This window comes from Triturus cristatus, chromosome 7 (genome assembly GCF_964204655.1).
Source record: "Triturus cristatus chromosome 7, aTriCri1.1, whole genome shotgun sequence".
In the NCBI taxonomy this organism is placed as follows: Eukaryota; Metazoa; Chordata; class Amphibia; order Caudata; family Salamandridae; genus Triturus; species Triturus cristatus.
The window spans coordinates 443040897-443060953 of record NC_140590.1 but is presented as its reverse complement, the minus strand read 5'-3'; positions in this window follow the sequence as shown (position 1 = coordinate 443060953).

The following is a 20057-nucleotide window of genomic DNA, read 5'->3' as shown; positions in this document are numbered from 1 at the left end:
GCTATTGTGTCAAGCTCACAAGCCTCACAGGTTTTCAACGCCACAAGAAGGTCATCGATGTACTGGACTAATACTGAATTTTCGGGCATTTCTAGACTTTCCAAAGACTTCTTCAATAGCTGAATAAATATCGAGGGGCTTTCTGTATACCCCTGTGGAACTCGGCACCAAGCCAAAATACGCTTGCCGAAACGAAATGCAAAAATTTGCTGACTGTCATGGTGCAATGGGATGGAAAAGAAAGCATGGCATAGATCAATTACTGTATACCATTCTGCGTCATGAATAATCTGATATAGAATCACAGATGGATTTGGTACAATGGGACAACATGACACAACAATTTTGATTATCTTTCTCAGATCTTGTACTATCCTGAACTTCCCACTAGGCTTTTTCAGTCCCATTATTGGTGAATTACATGGACTACTCATTATTTCTCTCAAGATACCTTGTTTTATCATTTTTTCAGTCACAGGAGTCACTCCTTCAATTATCTCAGGTGTCAATTTATATTGGGGAACATTTGGATAACTTACTCCTTCTTTTACTGTTATTTTTACTGGATCTACATTTCTCATTAATCCCACATCTTCTCCTGTGAAATCCCAAACTTCTGCCTTGACAGATTGTTTTAATTCTTTAGGTAATTCATCAGGGTAATTCATCATAAAGCATATGTTTCAATAACCTTATTTTCCCTGTTTGTCATTGTCATTTTATACAGCACATCTTCATCCGGAGTTTCAAATGCTTTCCCATCCAGGGTACAAAATATAGTGCAGTTCATTTTGCACAACAAATCTCTACCTAACAGATTCACAGGACTGGTATCGCACACGACAAAGCGGTGCATTTCAGAAAATTTCCCTATGCTAACTTTCACTGGGTCTGTAAAGTAAGTTTTAATCTGCCTGTTGGATACACCAACTACTTGGATCGTTTCATCCGAGAGAGGAAGATTCTTAACATCAGCTGATCTGACTGTTGATCGAGTAGCACCAGTATCAACTAGGAAAGTAATGCTTTCATCATTAATCTTTCCATATACAAATGGGCCTGACTGGTCTACTTCTAGAGTTGCGCCAAGTACGCACTCTTCTTCCTCCCTTCGGCACCGTCAATAACTTTCTTCTGAATCACTCTCATCTCGTTGCAGCCAATACTGCGAAACGGCGCTAGCGCGCAGAAGTTTATTTACCTGTTCTCCGTTGTAGAGTCCTGTTTCATTACTATACTTCTGGGAATTTTTGCTCTGTGGAAAAGGCGGTTTTGGCACCTGATTCTGTTGGGTAACAACCTGCTGCTGTCGCTGCGGTTGACCACTCACCTCATTCTGCACCTGTGGATTCAATGATGCATTTTCATTGTTAGTACTTGGGGGAAATTTACACTCGGATTTCCAATGCCCTATCCTACCGCAATTATGACACAGAAATTTCTTCGTAGCTTCCTCTATATTTCCTTTACCTTTCCCAGGACTAAATTTTTGTCTTGATCCTGTATTATTCGCTTGTTCTGCTAATTGAGCTTCCTGTCTCTCTGCTACCTTCACTTGTGTCCACATAGCCTTCTCTTTCAATTTTCGCTGTTTTGCTTCAATCTCATCACTGAAATATTTAGCATGTCTCAGTACTTCGTCTATTTTCTTATTTTGCCAGTCTACAGTATGCTGTTTTATCATCTCACTAATTTCTGAACGAAGACCATATACAAACCTATATACAAAATGACTTAAATCCTTTTCACTCAGATTTTCATCTCCACTAAACTGTTTAAAGTTCAAGATCAGCCTCTCATAATATGCATGTACTGACTCTTTGCTTTCCTGATGTGTTCTGTCAATTTTTACCCAATCTGTCTCTTTAGGTGGAACCTTATTTTTCAGAAAGGCTATAACCTGTTCGTATTTCTTCATTACCTCAGGGTCTGGAGCCCCTGTTTTTGGATCCCTTGGGTATTCTTGTGTTGGCCAATCTATCATGATTTTGCACTCTGTCCATAGATCTGCTGGTACTATTATGTCAAACAGGCTGTTTAACTCAATCCATAGTACTTTGGACAATTTTACAAATCTGTCTATACCACTCGACGGGTTTTTCACATAGTCGAGAGAAGTCATTTGTTGCCTTGTCCATGGGACATATACATATCCTCCTCCTGGAATTTCTCTCATAGGGCATTCTGTTACTACCTTCTCTTTTTCTCTAACGGGGAAAGCCGAAAAGGTTTTAACTGAGGCATCATCTCGTTTCCGATACCATCTACTTTTCCATTTGTCCACATCTCCCCATTTTCTCAACAAAATAATTATTTCCTTAATCTGACTCATTCGTCCTGTGGTATTTATATTTTCAATGTCCTTTTCAGTGAAATCTATTCGATATGGTTTCTGTAGGGCTTTTACCTTTTCAATATCTATACCCATTTCATTTGCCACTTCTTCTAATCTTTCATGGAGACTTTTTGCTCTCCACGTTATGCTTTTACACAGGAATAACAACTCCTCATCCTGGTAGGTTTTTAACTTCTCCGTAGGGATAGTTCCTACAATTAACTCTTCCAGTACCATTCGTAGTATGGCCGCATCTATTGACTGAGATTCTTTGTCTTTCTTTTGCAAGCTTCTCAACCATTCACTTAATTCCTCTGTAGATGTTCCTACTGACTTCTCTACATTTCCTTGTCCAGAATCCTTTTGTGTTTCTAATATTGACTCCACTGTTGTTATACGTCTTTCTGCACAATTCTGGTCTACAAACGGATTATTTGAAACATTTTGTTCAATCATACTTATTGTCTGTCTCCATGGATTGTCATTTTGACTCAGTTTTGGTTGTTCAACCTGTTTATTGCTTTTATAAGGGACCGTTAAACAATGTTCGCCATCTTTTTGTTTATCGAAAATAGGCATTACTGGACCTATCGTTACTGGAACTGTTACAGCTTCCAGATTTTTGGTCATTTCTCTTATTTTCTCTGTTAATTCTAAGGTTGTCTTTGCTAGTTCCGCTGAATTTTCACCATTTATTCTACTTCCGGACTTCCTTTCTACCTCTCTAATGGAATTGTTTCTTCCCAAATCCTGGAACTCTGGTTCCGATTTTATGATTCGTAAAGTGTCTTTCACTTGGTGTTAATATTTCTGGTTCTGGCCGATATGGGGGCGGATTTTTATAGAGCATGTCATCAAGAACATCGTCCTCTGATTCATTCACTCCATACCCTCTCGTTTCCACATTATGTCTCTTTTCTGTGCATTTCCTTCCTTCATTTTCTCCTACAGTTCTTACGGGAAACAAACCCTCAGTCATACTCACATTCCGCCACCTTCTCATTCGATCATCATGATTTTCATGTCCGTATGACCTACCAAACATGTATCAATACCTTCCGCCACTTCTCTGTCTTTCTCGGTCATGCATCTCATCTTCCCATTCTGTCAATGCTTCAAATTGTGTCGGTCTAGGTCTTGGTTCTAAATTCATCATTTTCTATCTTAAATTTCTCAAAACTGCCAAATTAAATGAACCATGTTCTGGAAAAGCCAAAACTCCGTCTTTCTCGGTATACTTGACCCAATTGTCTAACCAAATACAGGTGTGATATCCATATTTCGCAACCATAAATGATGCGGGGATTTTCGGTGGAGGAAGTAATTGTCCTTCCCTAGTTACAATCGGTTTGTCGTTCTTAAACCACTTTTTTATTCTACTGAACCAGGACTTCTTCTCCTTTTTTGGGGGGTCGTAATACATTTTTCCTGTCTTTTCGTGTCTCACTAGTTTCTCCTCTTAACCGTACCGCTTTCCTGTCCAATTGTAGTGTGACTCACACTAACGCACCAATCCGGAACGTCTATGTCACTCTGTAATTCTCCAATCCCAGCGTGACTCACACTAACGCACCAATCCGGAGCGTCTACGTCACCCTGTAATTCTCCAATCCTGGCGCGGCATACACTAACACACCAATCAGGAGCGTTCTATGTTTCTGACTGACTGGCCAATCCCAGCGCGGTCATTCTGATGTCGGCAGCCGCTGCCGCAGCTCCTGCTCCTGTCTACCCCTCCTTTACAAAATTAACTCGGTAAGTTTTGTTTAAACTTTACAATTCTGTTAGTAACAACACAAAAACACCACCATTGTCTGCTTCGCTAACCAAGGAATAGCAATAGATCTTTCTCACGAGAATTCCGTCTTTCCCGAGAGCAGCGCTTACCTCTGCCCTACTACGGAATCGTTACTTCCGCTGATAAAGTAGCACATACCTCTACCTTACCCTTCTAACAAGCATTAGCTAACCGTTTCTCCAGATTTAAGACACTTGGTTGGAGACCCAATGCTCCTGAGAAATAAAACTAGAGTTTCACAATTAACCCAAATGCCTTCACATTCACGCACTTTCACACGAGAAAATGTAGTACATTCACACAGAATCCTATCTTTCCCGAGAACAGCGAACAGTCTGTCCTACTACAGAATTATGACATACCTTGATAAAGTAGCACTTCCCTCTACTTTACCCCCCTTACAAGCTTAGGGAGCACCTATTACCTTTCTAGTGATAAGCGTTATCGGAATGCCATTTGGACTCCTGGTACCTAAGACCAAAACTTCACAGGTGATCTTCGCTACCATACACTTCTTTCATACAGGAGATATTTCTAATGGTAATACGCGACGATGTCACCGGATCGAACCCAGACAATGCGTCATGCAACTTCAATTGTTACACGTTTTTCCCTGTTTACCTACAGGGCAACAACAATTCCGTCTTTCCCGAGAGCAGCGCTTACCTCTGCTCTACTACGAACCCGTTACAAACTTCCGACTTCCTACATCCCAGAAGCCGTGCAAACAACATAGAACTCGACGCGACTCAACATAGAGTGTTAATACATAAACCAATATCAATCAATAACCAATAATCAATAAGCAATTTACAAGCTATAATCACCAAACCAAAACAATAACAACCATCATCCTGCTACCAGAAAAACTGATGCAGCGTGGAATTTTAAATCCTCCCTTCGTCACAGATCAAATATCACACTAGCACATTCACTCAATACATTCATTGGTGGGGCCGATAACAGCAACACTCACACTTCATTGATCCGTTCTCACGGGAAAGATAAATTGTCCAAACGCTGACATGAAAGGAATACCTTTTCAACTAAGGAACCCGATTTACCTGAACCCACATTAAGTACCTTTATTATTTATCACCCGACACATTTGTTCGTTAGAATAATAATTTTGTTTATCTAATCAATTTCAATTTCAATAAGTCATAAACCAAATCACCGAACATCATATTTACCTAATCTGGCTATTAGTCGTCCTCTAAGTCAATCAAGTCGTGGAAAAGTCTTTAATTCATCAAAGTCAGGCAGCAATTCAGTCTTTCAAAGATTCAGGATAACAGCTGTCCAGCAGTGTCACCGTCCTCTCCGTCAGCATAACGTCAGGCATAGAAAAGTTCGCTCAAACAGAAGGCAGCCTCCAATTCGCTTTGTCTACCCACTTTTATAATGAAACTAACGTAAAAATGTAACAAAATCAGTTTTAGGCAGCCCTGATTGGCTGATTTGGGGTAATTCGGTAAAGTTCTCACATAGTCCGTTAGGTTAAGTCATCACACTTGCTGGTTCCAGTTTTAAAGACAGTCCTTTGTTTCGTGAATTTGGCGATTCTCCCAGTGTGTCCTTGGTGGGTACATCTTGCCTGGGGTCAGGACGAGGCCACTGTTGCTGGCGGTGGTGCAAGCGCACTTCACCCGAAACCTCGTGAAACGGTAGTAGTCACGTCGTGTGTCTCAGTCAGCCATCTTTTCTTAGGCCCAAATTGTCAACTTAAGTAAAACAAACACAAAACGTAATTAAAACATTGAAATGGCTAATAAAATGTTAAACCCTCACTAATTCCCCTATGTGTAAGTAATTATCCAGCATGATAGCAACATTTAAAGCGTTTATATTCACCCAGCGATGTCATCTGGTGCAACTTACAATTACATCACAAAGCAACATTTATCATGCAATATTCTAATTTTCTACCATTAGTATGTGTACATATATTAGTATACAGTTAGTTTAGCCACGCAAATGCATATCCCACGTGTAATTCTTTTGTTAACATAATTGGAGAGTTATCACTTCAAACAGATTAATAATATTACAATTAATAGAGTATTCAGATTAATATAAACCTACAGAAATGGGGGGTATACAAAATTTTGTACTACCCGCTCCAGCATAACAACAGTTGGAGACCTATGGGACAAAGGGAGAGGTGTTCACGTTCGCCGCCCTGCAACAGACCTATGAGTTAGCTGGCACGGAGTACTACCACTATCTGCAGGTTAAGCATGCGCTCTCGTCCAATATACCTAGGGACACGACTCTGCCAGACTCTTCACCACTAGAGGATAGATTGCTAGACGGATATATGCCTGACAAAGCAATATCTCTCACATACAAAAAACTGATTAATAACACCCAAAACCCCCTCACTTCCCTCAGGCAACACTGGGAAAGAGATGTGTTAGAAATAGACAACAAGGAATGGCAAGAAACAGTAGCGTCCCCAAGAGAGGTGGCAATTTCGTCTAGGCTCTGTTTAGTACAGTTGAAAATCCTCCATAGAATATATATCACTGGGCCTGCCTTAGTTAAAATGGGTAAAGTGGAAAACGGCACCTGTAGACGAAGAGATGGACTGTTAGGCACATCCATGCATATTATATGGGAATGTAAACATATCCAATCTTATTGGGCGAAAATCCTCGATTGCTTGAACAAAGTACTGGAGGCTACCTTGCGGATGGAGGCTAAGAGATACCTACTGAACATTTGGGAACCCACTGATCTCGGCGTTAAAGACATAATCCGGGTTACGCTTGGACAGATGGTGGGCAAGCGGAATATAGAACATATGTGGGGAGCGGGGGCACCGCCCAAGGTAGACTCTTGGAAGAAAGATATGGACTGGTGCATGTTTCGAGAGAAAACTGTCTATGTGTCACAGGGATGCCCTATAAGGTAGTCCTCCATTTGGAGTAAATGGAATGTAGATAGAGGCAATATCTGTGTTCCCCCCATTGTTCCAGAAAGAGAAGACGCAAGTGTTCTTTAATGATTGTTAATTATCGATATGTATCTAAGTAACCCGCCATCATGACAAGAACTGATTAAATGTTTCTGCCTTCTTGGTTGTAACCTGCGAAGTCGACTGGAATTGTTAATAAAAAGAATTAGAAAAAAAATGTTGTTATCCAACTCAATGGCACTAATCTTAGCGACCTCAGAAAGTTGAAAGACTGGGTGGCCACACCAAGATTTAGATTTATGACCCTGAGCTCAAAGTAGAGTTACAAAGGCCCATCATGAGCACACATGGTAAGCACTCTAACACCTGTCTTTTGAACGTACTGCTCTCCAACCCTCCATTATACTGCATTGCTCTTTGACCCCATTTCCAGCCTATGCTGTTCTCCCACCCCTTAGAACCCTTCAGTGGTCTCGCCCCTCAACTGCTTTAGGCCAGGCACTGTCCCCTATCTCCCTTTATACCCTGTGCTGCTCTCCCACCCCTCTGGACAATGCAGTATTCTCTCCCCTCCACCGCCCGAGACTTGGCAGTGTTCTCTATCCCCTTTAGACCCTGTGCTAATCTTTGCAGCATGCTAGTGTCTGCCCTCTGAGCTCTCTTGGCACCCTGCAGCTCTCTGCCTAAATCTGTTCCTCGCTGCCTTCTTTGCTTCTCTCTGCCGCTCTCTGCTCCTGTTGCTTCTCTATGCCCCTCTGCGCTGCTCTCTGCTCCTCTCTGTCACTCTCTGCTCCTCTCTGCCGATCTCTGCCCCTCACTTCTCCTCTCTGCCCTCTGTGCCACCCACTCTGTTCTTCTCTACCGCTCTCTGCCCTCTCTGCTCCTCTCCTGTGCTGCATGTTTGAGCCTAAGCTGCTTCACCTTTCAACTCCATTGGACCCAACACAAGTCCGTCCTCCTCACGCCCTGCACTGCTCTCGAGTCAACCCCACTCCAGACCCCAGTTCACACACTGAATGTGCCAGTGAATTAGCCTTTGTATAGTGATGATATATTTGTGAGGCTTCACTAACTGATAATACGGCCATTCAATGGACAGCATCAGTGGTGCTGCATTATATGAAGAACAAAAGCATCTATTACTAACACACATGTGCTGCTACCTGTTATAAGCTGGCAATATAAAAAAAATCCTAAACTATAGGCAACACAATGTGAATTAATATAGTACTTCTGAGGCTAGCCAATTTCTAGCACTACAGCCTTTGTTATATATTAGATCAGAGATACAGTGACACAGCCGACCAGGGCAGGAAAACAGAATTTAATAAAGTTGGATCAAGACCCAGCATTAGTTCCCAGGTTAGTATATTTCAAAGCTGTGAATGGGCTAAAACAAACCAATCATCATACAAATATTCATAGGTGAGTCACACACTGGCACTACTTTTTCTTTTACGTCGCAATCGGTACCACAGTTGAGTGGCAGTGTAAATGATAGTTTTTTTTATTATAATCCAACTGCCAAAATCACATTTATCAATCCTAGAAGCATGAAAGGCTGTGCTACCACAACGAGATTCAAACGTGCGACCTTTCGGCTGTCCTCTTCAAGCAGTACAATGTGGTACATAAATAAATCTGTTGATGACTAGCTCAAAGGGTTAAAGTGCCCATTGCAGCAACTGGTTTGTATGAAGCAGGTCTTTGCTCTTCTGGTAAGATAGCTGGGGTGGCTAATGCCCTTGCTGCAGATGAGCAGTGTGTAAGAAAATGCCACGCGTCATATTCCAAGTATCACAGTTTAGCAAGTTCATGTGTTTGCTGCTGCGATTCATGCATAGCTTTCATAATATAAGACATACAGTTTAATCTTTGAGGTGCTACGTCAAGCTTTCATTGATTTCAATGTGAGTACTAGTGAGCAGGAAACCAAATACCACCAAAAGTGGAAACACTAGTGTGGCCTTAACATCTACTTCTCCAGATGCAGACATGTGTTCTACTGACCCATACTAGTAATTAACGTAAACAAAGATAGAAAGCCCATGTTAGAATTAGTAGAGACATTTTTATATGAAGTTTTTCGTAAGAATCCTGTCCAGGCCCTTGCAGAATGTTAAAACATGAAGAGATGATCAGTACTTTTCTCTGATAAGGTTGACAACGCAGAGTCAAGAAACATGAAATTAAAAAAACGAGGCCAGCAGGACGGAGTTGTCACTACTTTGATTTAGCTGATTTCAAAGCAGGAAGGCAGAACGCAGGCTCTTTCAGCACCTCTGAGTGCAGTGCCGATGGAAAGAGCGCCCGAAGGTCAGGCCATCATCTGTACAAGCACAGCACAGCTTGTCAGTTTGGAGAGGAGACTGGTACACAGAGCTGTGTGTGAAACTAAGTTGTAGCTTCTGTACATCCACACACTATGGAGGCCAGGCCACATCCACTACAGGAAAGAAAAGCCCGGGCCTCCTGCCTCACAAAATAGATACATATCAGTTCCTGAAATGACATCGCAAGCAGGATCCAGCCTGGCAGCAGCTGATGCAAATAGTTTTTGTAAATAATCATTTTGTCATGCACAATACAGGCTGAGAGGGGCTAGGTGACCTGCCCCCCCACACCACCCCGCACTGTGGGACCTTATGTTGCAATGCTCTCTTCTCTCCCTCGTCAGTGAGCTCAGCCCAAATATGCACAGTGCCCTGACCCAGGCAGCAGAACTTCTCTTTCAAATTCCCTCTCAATCTCACTGAAAGTAACCACCCATGTTCCGCTTCCCTTCCGACGCAGAGACAATATTGAGGAATGCAAGAGATTGGAAATGGACAATAAAACATTCAGTGTACCTAAGCAGCCATCAAGCATAGGCAGTCACAACGTGTCCTTAGATTTAATAGACCCGGCCCTGTGAAATAAGTGCCGGTGCTGAGCACCGGAAACCACCGGCACAAATTAAGCACTGGGATCAAGGGACAATACTGGGACTTTGTGGCCATAGAAATGGTGCCAGGAAGTAAAGAGACATTAGCTTTTATTGATGTAAAACCATATGCGCTATGAGGTGTCTATTGATAACATTGTTCCAACTCTAGCACATATGTTGTACGTTCAATTTAGGCACCGCACCTTACCCATCAAATTGTTTAGTTGCAAATGGCACGAAAAGGGTGAGGTTGATGACCAGTGGCCAGTATGCCATGTGGGTAGAGAATCCTTGCCTTGCTATCATAACCTTTGGGTTAAGTGGGCTGTGCCCCTCTGCAAGAATGTAGGTACCAGGATGTATTTAGATGCTCTTAGAATCCGGAGAACCGACACAGATAGACTATTTCTGTTCGGTATGGCTACGTATCTAATGGCACTATGGTTAAAATGAAGTAAGCATCTCGTGAGCAACGGTCAAATGTTTATGGGATGTTGAGCACCTGAATTGTGCCCATGTGTTCCATCACAATGATAATCCCAGAGCGACAAGATGGACGGGATGCTTTTACATATCTGTAAATGTACTAGCCTAAAATATTGTAATATGTATGTCTGTGCTTTCTTGCTTTAACCCCTACTTGTGATGGAATTATCTTAGAGTCATTATTTACTTTTAGCATCTTCTGGCAAATATGTTGCTCTTAATTACTATGGTTTTTAATGATAGGGATTATGGCTTTGCACTGGACACTTTTTGCTATATATAAACTGTGCCCACTTGTTTGCCATAAATGGGTACTGAGCGAAAAATTGTCAAAAAGCACATGAGCTTGTATGCCGCCTTTGAGTTTTGTGATGCTCTGACGTTTTATGATCTTAAACTGTATTTCGCAATATTGCATTTTCTTGTATCCGATCATGGGATTTTTTTATGAATAAGTAGTATTTATTTTCGAAGAATGAACTTTTTATGATCCCAGTGATCGAAAATAAAGTTATAAATGCAATTGAAAGGCCTGCTGTCTTTTCATGTTAACCCTTCTTGGCCAGCAGTGTGATGGTGTCCTGGCTGCAGTTGTGCCAAGAAAGGTTGTTTGCAGGATAACAAGGGTGCTGGTCTTGATGACTTTGTAAATGATGCAGCTGGTTATGAAGATGGTGCAGGTCAGCAAGGGGAGCCAGTTGAGTTCAGGTAGCATGGAGGTGATGTGATCATATTTCTTGAGGCGTACTGTGGAGTGCACCCCGATTGAACCTTATGTGAGACAATTGCCTTACACTCACTCATCCATACAGTTACTGAAGCAGTTTTGCTGTCTTTTGAGAAATGATCATGTATTCTGCATGAGGCCAGCATAAGTATTAGAAAAGAGTATGCTTCCACATGCTCTCTGGAAAATGGTCTGCCTCCTTGCTGTTCTTCATGAGGCAACTAAAGTAATTTACTTTCATGACTTATTTGCAATGTACCTTTTACCAAGTTTTTCATTCTTTGCTCATGTTAGACATGACATCCTTGACATGGTATTCTCCTGAACGTTTTGCCTTCACCCTTCCTTTATGCTGAATTAGTTTATACTGGTTATAGGACTCTAAGTACAATTTCACTGCTAACCAGTGCTAAAGTGCGTGTGCTCTCTACTTCAAAAATGGTCAAATTGGCCTACACCTAATTGACATATTTAATTCACCTGGAAGTCCCTAGTAAATGGTACTACATGTACCTGGATCCTATCAATTAAATGCCACTAGTGGGCCTGCAGCACGCATTGTGCCACCCACTAAAGTAGCCTTTTAAAACATGTTTCAGGCCTGTCAGTGCTGCCTGCGTGTAGTGTTGGGTTTCTAGTGGTTATGGAATATGGAATTGTGTAGTGCTTCTAGAATGTTGGGAGAGAACCAACAGTTGGGGAAATGGCTCAGTCAGAAGGGATCGGTGAGGAGATAAGATGTATGCCTGCCCTCCAGTAAATAACTTACCTCTACTCTTCGTGTATGTGTCATCATTACACGCTGGTAATGAGGAGCTTATCTGCAGTGTGTGTTCCAGTCCCAGCACTGTCAGCATTCCTCTGGGACAGCCGGGCAAGCAAGGCATTGGAAAAACATATAGTGGAACTCATCAGGAGATCCTTCATGGGGACCAGCAACTGTGGTGTCTCCAGAATTTTGGAGACTCGATACATCTCCACAGGAAGCAATTTTGATGGAAATGGTCATGCGTGCATATGCCGGGTAGTGGGGGCATCCAGTTAGGGCACTTGGCCAAGCACTCCTCTTCTGTGCTGCGAGCCTCCTCACAACATGATCTGAAGTGTAGCCCCTGCAAGTCACCTCAGACACCAAATCATCTTGCAAAGTTGCAAAGTTGCGTCATCATGCCCACGTCAATGTGCTGAGTCGGCAGCTACCATGGATCTTCACCTCACATGTTATCTTGGTAACCAGGTCATCTCGCAAGGTTACGTCAAGGTGACAACACTGCGGCTATCTTGGATCTAGTTGGGATGGGTCTCATATGCCCTTGGTGATACGCACAACTTTGAAAGCGTATTGCTTGGTTCGGTAATAAGCTCTCTACATTGAGTCCTCATCGATTTTCAGTGCTCATTAATTTTATGTGGTGATGCGCTCTTAGTGACTAGCCTTAAAATAGGGAGGGCCCGATTCACAGAACAAACTTAAGACAAAATCCTAAACTTAGTACCATTTTGGTATTCACAGAATGCACTTACTACTTCTGGTATTCACAGAATGAACTTACTACTTTTGCGATTCACAGAATAAACTTACTACTTTTGCTATTCACAGAATGGATTTACGACTCCTAACTTTACGTCCGCACTCGGGCCGGAAGGTGGGGATTCCGGCCAGTGGCGGATCTCCGCCAATGGCCGGAATCCCCCACCTCCGGGCTGGAAGCTCCGCCTCCGGCCCAGAAGCCCCGCCTCCGGGCCGGAAGCTCCGCCTCCGGGTTGGAAGCTCCGCCTCCGGGCCGGAAATTCCGGCCCGAGTGCGGACGTAAAGTTAGGAGTCGTAAATCCATTCTGCGAATAGCAAAAGTAGTAAGTTTATTCTGTGAATCGCAAAAGTAGTAAGTGCATTCTGTGAATACCAAAATGGTACTAAGTTTAGGATTTTGTCTTAAGTTTGTTCTGTGAATCGGGCCCGGAGTGTTCACTGATCATTGAAACAGTGATGCGCACACCATAGTGACTGTCTGTATTTAATGCTCAATAATTATTTAAGCGGTGATGCGCACACCCTAGTGACTGCCAATATTTAGTGCTTATTGATTATTTAAGCTATGATGTGCACATCCTGGCGAATCGTTGGTTTGTGCATACCTTTATTTCATTTAGTATTATGACTTATTACAGCAGTATCACCACATTGACTCGTTACTTGTGCACTGCCAAATTCAAATGACTATTCTTGAACTCAGTTGTTGTGAAAGTCTAGTTAGGAAGAGTGTATACTAAGTAACTATGTGTGCCCAGATTATTTAGCCTCACACCTCCGTTCCATATTCTTCCATTTCCTGGTGAACCACAAATGAAGTGGCCTTAATGGAAGGAATATTTTCTTAACTAGTTATCTGCCATAGAAGATGAAAGTACAGGGGACTTTTCGCTGTTGCGTAATAAAAATATTTTGTTACATAGTTTGTGAATTGAGGGGCTCCAGGTATAGAATCAAATGGAAAATAACTTAGATTGGAGGGTGAGAGTGGCAATGTTTTAGGCATACTGTAGATGACCTAGATCTTTCTCAGCCAATGTTGTGCGCAGCCAAAGGCATGTATAATGTTTTCCAGCATAAACAGGGTAATTGTGAAACTGTGGAAGATTATATGGCTGCTATTAAGAAATTGGCTGTCTTGTGCAAATTCAGTGTACTACATGATGAACTGATAAGAGATCAGAACATTATGCACACTAATGATCCGATCACACAAGAAAGGTTGTTGGTGAGTGGCGATGCCTTACTCAAGGCAGCTGTTAACTCCTCGGGTAAAGAAACGAGAACAGTTTGTAAAACTGCTGAGGGACCTTCAACTTTGAATCTTAAAAAGGATAACAAGAGCCAAAACCTGGGAACCTACAGCATGCATAACCAGTATAACAGAGGTGGGAAGGATAAGGGACATTCTTGTGATATATGTGGTGGCAAGAAACACTTGGCTAGAGTCAAAAACTGTCCTGCAGTCAAAGGAAAGTGTTCTTAAAGTGGAACTTTAGTAGGAAAAAAATGGTCAACAAACTGTGAAGTATATATCTAAAGAATCAGATTCTGACCAATCTGAAGGAGAAGTAGGTGGAGGTTCTGAAGGAGTGCTGAGTATTGACTGTCCTATTCTAAACTTTGAGCAGAAGTCCTAAGACAATGCCTGTAAAATGAAGATCAGGATGTTGAAATAGGAATTGTGGCGTACTCTAGTTCACCTTATACAACCTTAGATAAAATGATGTGGAATGCCACATTTGCTGGTGTTCTAGGTGATAAAGTGCCTCCTACAGATGTCCACCCAGTAACCTTCACAGGTGAAAGGATTTCCATGGTTGGATTCAGGACTTTAAATTTCGAATTTAAGGGAAGGAAAATGGTAGGGAAGTTGTATGTGGAAAAAAGGGGTTCTGTCCTTGGGTGGATAGATCAAAGGTTGTTGGGTATTATGCTAATCCCCAATGGTAAGGAGCAAGTTTTGTTGTTGAATGATTTTGAATCTGAAATTGAAAATAGGTTTAAAAATAGAGTTTTCTAATATATTTTCCAGAGCCTTAGGAAAACAAGAAGGGTTTTTGCACAAAATTGTGCTTAGGGAGACTGCTAAACTTGTAAGCCATGAGGTTAAGAATATACCACTGAGTTTCAGAGCAGAAGAGGTTAAGGAATTGGAGAAGTTGGAACAAAGTGGTATCGTAGAACCTGTGGAATGTGCTGAGTAGTTAGCACCCTTGGTGATAGGTAGGAAGGCCAATGGACAAATTAAGCTTTGCACAGACTCGAGGAACTTATATATGAATTTTGTGGTGGAAAAATGTCCTTTGCCCAAAATCAATGAAATGTTATATAAAGGTAAAGATATGAAATGCTTCTGTACGAGCAACCTTACTTCAACTTATTACCAAATACCTCTAAATCCTTCGAGTAAAAATTTAAGGGCCTTCATCATTCCTTTTGGTTATTATAGGCATGTGCAAATGCCATTTGGTTTGCCATCCGCAGCTACGGTATTCTGATGACTGGCGCACCAACTGTTCAATGATCTTGTAGGAGTGACATATTTTCAGCATGATTTTTTGGTCATAGGCAGAGACACTAGAGAACACAGCGAGAGATTGAGAACACTCCTAATAAGGTTAAGTGAGGTTGGGTTGACTGTGGAATTGAAAAAAATTACATTTGCTTCGAAGTCAATACATTATTTGGGACTTGAAGTGGGTGAGATTGGTATTTTACCTAAGAAAGATGTTGTGGAATCTATAAGGGACGCCCCTGCAACCACCTGCAAGGAGGAGAAAAGATCTTTCATTGGACTAACTGAAATTTATTCTAGATTTGTAAGCAATTTTACAGAGAAAACATACCAATTCAGGCAGCTGGTGATGGAAAGGCAGGAGTTCGTTTGGAATAGGGACTCACAGAAAGAGTTTGATAAAATTAAAGAGGAGATATGTACTGCTATTTCTTTACAAGGTTTTGATGTATCTGCCTGCAGCATTTTGACAACAGATGCAAGTGGTAAAGGATTAGGGACTATGATATCTCAAATTACAGGAAAAGGGGAAGGGACCATAGTGTCCTTTGCTCCTAGGTCCCTGTCCCCTTCAGAAGATAAATATTCCACCATCATGAGGGAAATGCCTGCTTGTGTTTGGGCTATAGAGATGTTTAGGCAGTGTCTGTAGGTGTCAAGATTTACCTTGTGCACTGATCATAAGCAATCAGTAAATGTTTTGACTGCTGAGGGTGCTCCTAAAACTACTCCCCTTATAGCCAGGATGTCCTTTAAATTATGGGTCTACTCTGATGATGTGGAATATTTTTCAGAGGTAAGAACAGAGTGGCAGAATATTTGTGCAGATCCTCTTTGTCTGTATAGGAAATCAGCTGTAGCGATTGGGATCATCACTCTGTGGCCATGGTAGAGGATGACTGCGAAGCCATCTGCAAGGATAAGTGGGATACTAGTTACGCAAATGGTTGGAAACTGTGTGAAGTGAAGAAATGTATCAGTAGTGGTTGGTATCGCTAGAGTAAGCTTCCAGAGGATTGTAAGATGTTTTAGGAGTTAAAGGATGAGTTATCTGAGTCTGATAATGGGTTCATCCTCCATTCTGTTCTGAGACCACTGCTAGGACTAATGGAGTGTCCAGATAGTCCATTGGAGATGATGGGTATAGACATTCTACGTCCAATCTTGGATTCCAAAGGGTTGCTTAAATACATTTTAGTACTGACTTTAGTACTGATGGGCATGTATTCTAAGTGGCCAGAGATTGATATCCTATCCAAAGTTGATTCCACCATAGTTATTTTTTTTCAGACGAAAATGTTCATAAGAGAAGGAATATCTAAATCATTTTTATGTGACAATGGTCCTAATTTATTGCAGAGGAGTTGAAACATTTCTTGTTGAGGAATGGTGTGAAGCCAAAGCATACGTCTTTTTGTCCTCAAGAAGCTAATGGTACTGTTGAACCCTTCAACAGAGTTTTAAGGCAAACTATTCAAGCAATCAATAATACTGGGAAGGTATGGGAGAAATAGGGCAAAACTTATTTGGGCAAATAAGATTACTCCTACCGTGATCTGATATAGCCTTTTTAAGGTTTTGAGAGGCAAAGAACCGTTCAAGAAGGATAACAAAGCTTGGATGAGTCCAGAACTACAGAGTAAATGGTCTCCAGAAGTGGTGAAGGCAAATCTAGTGGATACACAAAGGGTTTATTAATACCACTATAATAAGAGGCATGGTGCGAAAGAGGTTACCTTTTGTAAAGGTGATTGAGTCCATGTGAAGTTGGGGGTAAAAACCAAGAAGAGGTCTAGTAAATTTTAGAAACCTCTGAAAGCTATAGAGGTTGGATCCAGTTCTGCCAAATTGATTGATTGTAAAGTGTGCTATTTTAGCAGCCTAGCAAGATGTAACAGTCTGGTTTTCTTTTTAAGTCTGGTCATCCTAATTTTTTTAAGAAAGTAAAGTTAAAGGTCCTAAGAGATGCCAGTGAACTTTGGTACCAGATCAGAAGAGCTCTGAAGATTCCATACTATAGTTCTTGTGCCCCTATCTGTAACTCCCCAGGCACACCAATCTGCCTTAAAGGCAATCTGTCTGTCCCACTGATAGAAGAAGGGCTTGACAAATGGGGACATCTTCTGCAGAGTAACAAGTTGCTTTCCTGGGATCTTTTAAATAACATCACTAACCAGCGGCTCTCTAGGTTTAAAATATATCAACTATCAAGCTGGGCCGCTAGCCCAGGTAAAGATGGGGAAGGAAACGATGAGTATGAAAATAGTCTGCTTGGGTCCCTCTTTCAATGCAAGAAAGTCTCCAAATGGCATTGCATGCTGGTAAAGGGGGACCCACCGCCAACGTCTATGGAGCAGCCCTGGAAGAGAGACCTGCCAATGATTGAAACAACATTTTCATGGCAAGTATGAATGCACCTTTATGGTTTGTTGTCAAAGCATCTCCACTCAGAAGGGACCATCTGTTTACACTCCACAGAGCATACTGGACTCCAAAAGGTTATGCAAACTGGGAGGTGAAGCTGGTAAGCCTTGCCTTAAGTGCGCCTCTGTGAATGCAGACAACCTACATATGTTCCAGTTGTGACCTCAGATCCAGAGCTTCTGTCAAGACGTTGGTATGACTGTTTCAGAGATTTTGGGGAAAGAAATTGTGTTAAGCTCTGCTTTAGTTATTTTCAGGATTCTCCCAGGAGAGCTGGTTAATTGTAAACTTACAAGGCTGCCATCACATTTATTATTCATCCTAATTCTTCTGGCAAGAAGAGAAATCTGCTTGAAATGGGTATCACCGCAGCTCCCAGTTCATGTGGATGGGGTTAATTCCGTTAAAAGAGTTAACAGGCTTGATCACTGATGTCTCTTGAAAAAAGGGGAGAAATATTTTGAGTTGCTTGGGAGGAGTGGGCCAATAAAATATACTATACAATGTCTTAATTCTGGTCCTATGATTAAGAAATAAGTAAGGCCATGGCAAGGAGGTTGAGGTATGGTAAGAGCGTTACCTTTTCACTCCGATCTCCTAGGCGTCTTGAGGTTGGCCCTTTAGGAACCTGGGAGACGGCAAGATAACAGTTAGAAAATGAGCCCTTCCTCCACAGGTGCCATTTAAGAGCCTGTACCTTTCACAAGACAATTACTTACTTATGAATGAGGACAAAAAAAAGATGTATTAGTCTAATGTCATGGGACCAAGTCGTAAGGACGGCAGCTGTAGCTAAGAATTGGTTGTGGGATTAGGACATTCTCATCTTTCCCATTCCAAAGGTGATTGTGAGGAACTCAACTTCTATTCTGACTACTATTGAGGGAAGCTCTACTTGTGTAACTTCGACAGGAACTGGAACTCTAATTGAAGTGTCATGAGTATCACATCACATCACACAGCATGTGTCACCGCACAGCTACACACCCCTTAACACCAGTAGCGCTAGTAAACAGTGTCATAGTAGTTTCACGAATATGGTAAACCTGGTGGCAGTGGTAGGCACTATTGGCTGTTTCTTCCTATCATGAATCTCAACATTATTCACTTTGTGCACTCATTGTAACCCTGGTGGCAGTGGTAGGTACCATTGGATATTTTTTTACATTGGCACCACATTAATTTTTGAGCAGTGCACGAATACAGTTAAGTATATTTTTTACGTTATTAGAAAGCTTTGCCAAGGAACAATAATTTGCTAACCAGGGTGTGTATTGCCATAGGAAAGACGTATTTTCTCTAATAGCTGCACCTTCAAAAGGCATGGAAAAAGAGTCTGTCAAACCCATAACCTTTTACCAAATCTGCAGGATTTGAGAGACTGGGTGTAGATTGTGTTTTGAGCATTTTGAAAATTGATTGCCCTAAATGCAGCAAGGGCAATAAGTCTCTTGGAACAGTTTCTCTTGAGAACATCTGAATGAGAAAGAGCTTTTATGCTACAACTTTGAATGTCATGAGTATGTCGCAGAATAAACAATATTTATGGGTGTGTCACAGACTAATGTATGACTATGTTATGTTGCTATTACCAAAGTAGTGCTAACAAGTTCCTTTCATTACTGGACAAACTCCCTTCTAACACTTGATCCCTGATCTTGGTGGCCTCATACCCAGAGTCAAGACTCCGGGGAGAGGATGTGAGCTTTCGGGCAGAGGTGCCGAATTTGAAGCTGGGGAGATAGGTTCGAGCCTCGGAGGTGGTTCAGCATCCTGTGATTCTAGGCAAATCACTCGGGCCAGATGTATGACCAAGAAAATTGCGCATCGTAAATTGCGACTCTTTTGCGAGTCGCAATTTGCGACTGGTACAATTTCCGATGTACAACAGTGTATTTCACACTTTTTGCGATTCCCAATGGGGTCGCAAATTGCGAGGCTCATTAATATTAAAGAGCGTTTCCCAATTTGCGAGCCCATTTGGAAAGACAGCCTGCCCAGGGATGGTGGCCTGCTGGGCTCAGCAGACCACCATGTCCGGGACTGCTTTTTAATAAGGCAGCATTTTTTTTTAAATGCAGCCCGTTTTCCTTAAAGGAAAACGGGCTGCATTTAAAAAAGAAACATTAAACTTTTCAGTTAAATTTTTTTAAGGGCAGGCAGTGGTCTCTGGAACCACTGCCCGCTCTTAAAATTTTTTTTCCAACATACTCACAAAGGGAAAGGGGTCCCCTGGGGACCCCTTCCCCTTTGCAAGTGGTTTATCACCTACTTGAAGTAGGTGGTAAACAGCAAGTGTTTTGTGGCTGCAAATGTGGGTGCAAAACACTAGTACATAGCATGTTGACTCGCTATTAGGAAGGGACATCCCTTCCTAATAGCGAGAATTCGC